This window comes from Ips typographus, linkage group LG12 (assembly GCF_016097725.1).
Source record: "Ips typographus isolate SLU linkage group LG12, UJ_Ityp_2.0, whole genome shotgun sequence".
Classification (NCBI taxonomy): domain Eukaryota; kingdom Metazoa; phylum Arthropoda; class Insecta; order Coleoptera; family Curculionidae; genus Ips; species Ips typographus.
This window is the reverse complement of record NC_138433.1, coordinates 9,251,399-9,254,690: the sequence shown is the minus strand read 5'-3', so window position 1 is coordinate 9,254,690 and position 3,292 is coordinate 9,251,399.

The window sequence follows — 3,292 nt, the reverse complement described above, 5'->3', positions numbered from 1 at the left end:
AGTGTAATCGGTTCAATGCCCTGTATGAAGGTCAGGCTACCTTCATTACCGAAAGATAGATATTAAGCTAGAAGATATTCGCTCTCAAACTTGTCCGGAAGATTACCTTGTGCGGTTATGCAATTTGGGAGAGTGAACATCCACGACTAATGGTTGCTCCCAAAGTTAATCCGTTCGCGACCACACCTTGGGAAAATTCGGAGCAATTCAACGAAGCAGATTTGATTACTTATGTCAATACGAAGTTCCTATATGTCGAACAATCTTTCAAGCGAACCATAGATTCAATGTTCACCCAGACTATATACCGACCCTATATCCTTTAACTCCTAATGTTGTGGCGACCTTATTCCAAAACCAATTGGGATATGTTGCCAAAGTAGCTGGAGAGGTTTTATACGTTCAGCCGCAAGAATTGAAAGCTGACGAAGAACCATATCAATTCGAAAGCATTAAAAATTTAGGCTCGGGCGACATCTATACTGACACAGAAATTCATCGAGCTCAAGACGCCATGATGTTCAACATGGAGAGACCAGCCCTGAATAATATATTGTTACGAAAAATGGCCGGACAACCGATAGATTCACAAGGTTTTACGACCTTATCGTTGTTTGATGCCAAGGAAATGAAAAAAATCTCATCATCCACCTTACAGAGACTGTATGAGTGGTTTACAATTTTAGGAGATATATCGAGTGGAATACTTGGACTCTATGTAACCTTTCGGATTGTTAAGTTTGTCTTTGAGACGACCTTAAATGCGTTGGCCATTCATAAAGCTCTTGGATGCAGTTTCCACATGCTTGCTTCATTTTGGGATACTCTAACTCTATTTGTATTGCAACGGAAAGAAAAACCCAGCAAGGATGTGTCGACAAACTCTAAGCCTCCACAAACAGACCGAAAAGTAAGCGCAAGCGCTCCCAGTGAAAGCAAGGAGTATGAAAACCAAGAATCGGTTAAAATATTAACTAATTCCACGCAGGCTGAAACTACGTATTTCCAAGTGCGAGAAGAGCTTTCCGAAGTCCGGCAATTAGAAAACATTGACGATGCAAGTTGCGACTTTTTTGTTCGTAAACAAAGTGAACAAAACAGGAAATAAAGGTGCCATAAAACCGCCTTTAATCTGTACAGTTAAATTAACCTTTTTGAACTCAACATACTTAAACAAATTTTGTCGAGGAACTCACATTCCTCAACCGACCCTGGCCACGAACAGGAATTTGAAAAGTCCGCAGATTCCTAGTCTATACCACGGATGATGCTTAAAATGACGTAAACTTTAAGTCCATATAAGAAGCAACAATTAAATGGGGGATAGCCAGTGTATAATCCTGCCGGTTGTGTTACCAAATTCAAAGTTACTCTAGTTATTACTTGGCGAAAAAAAAAAAAGAGTTAACAAACAGTGATGGAGTACATAGTAGTGTTTCTCTACTATTTCCGATTAGTACGGGACAGAGGTAGCAAATTTATGTTGTACCGGATGGCTCTTTACCACCTATGGGAACTGGCGACTCTCTACCGACCCCGAGTGACTCAACCCTTGGAAATAACCCGGGCTCTGTTAAATTTATGGACGGAAGTGATCCACTTGGAGTTCCAATTGTTGAGAACAGACCCCGCCCGACCATGTGACTGTGCCTTCTGCGTCCCTCCTCCACCGAATATGTTTACACCGTCGCAATTCTGGAACGCATGGGGCAATGTCATGATTGAAGGTTGCGCCTGTCCCGTTTGCGCCATCCGGCGATGTAGCCCAGCTGAACCCTCACAACCGCACTTAAGACCCCAAACTCACCCTCAGGAAGTCGCAGCCGGATCACTATTGCCGCCGCCGATGCAACCCATGGTACCACCAACCACCAGGATCCAGTTGGCCGAACAAGGCAAACGCGAGTTCTTAGGCCAATCGCTAGCCGACCCTACCCAGTTTTGGAGGCAGACCTTTTGCCTGGAAGCCAAACGGGGGTACGCATACGACGGGCCCATGATCCAAACCAGCCAGGAACATCCCGAGAGTGACCGGTTGGTAATTAAAGTCGGTACGTTAGTTTATTCTTTATTTTTTTTATTTTTCCTTTTGAGTGCCGCATAATTATTTACCTTTTCAATTGTTTATGAGAGTAATCATGGAACATTATTTTATTGTTACTAGATTTTATTGAGTAATCGTAGGATAGGATTTATACGTGCATAGTAGACTTAAAAATATTTTATTGTGACTGGCACGCGTAAGCGATTGTTGTTAGACCTTCTGGACAGATTTGCTTATTCGACAAGGTTTTCATACATTGCCTTAGGTCAAGTGCGATGTGAATGACTCGGATTTACGCTGAACATATGATTCGGAGTAGTTCAAACGTTGCACTGTTACAAAGTAAATATATTTTATATTTGCTTTGTCCTACAGGAATGGGTGGGATGTGATGCCCCGGGAAAATATTAGCAATTTTCTTTTTGTTTATTTTTCAAAGTCAAAATTGTAATCAAAATTAAATTAGAACTTACGGAATTAGTTTGAGACACATCTGAACACTACTAGACACAACACTTAAATGAAAGACTAGTTTGAAAGAAAAATCTGACTTCAAATCCTAAGCCAAACCTCTAAGAGATTTAATTGGCCAGCGTCGTTAATCCAGAAGCGGGGATATATTTCTATTAGTCGCCACAAATTCTCACCTTTTTGACCCCAAGCAAAAATGTTTTATTGCCTGCAGCTGCAGGAAAAAAATTATTATTATTTATTGCACTCGGCGACATGTTTTTGAAATTCCACCTTTTGACCTGTCGCATTCCTGCTCACAGAATGATGTAAATTTCGTAGTATAAATATTCACACCATTTTGGCAAACGGTCAGTCAGAAACGGGCAGTCAAAACTGAAACGTCGTCAAGTCGAAGACAAGTGTGAAAAGTCGGTTAAAGTCCAAAAAAGACCTAATGGGGTCAAGTTCTAGTCATGTTCAGTAGTGCAAAATAAGTTCTACCAAAACTCTTCAGTGTGCAAGATTTATGAAACTAAGGTGTTTGGAAAACCCTCCAAAATTCTCGTAAATAAACCACGTAGCCGCTTGACCTAAAGCCTGTCGCTTCAACTCAACACAACATGTCCAGAAGGTACGTTAAAGCCAGAATTGCTAACTAGACCTAAGTCTTTGGTACCAAACCGTACCTAGCTGAGTAATTATCTATGTTTTTGGAATCTGAATAAATGTTTGAACCAAGATTGGTGGTTGTGTCATTTAGGGTATAGCGCTTGTCCCTCGAACCCCAAAAATAAG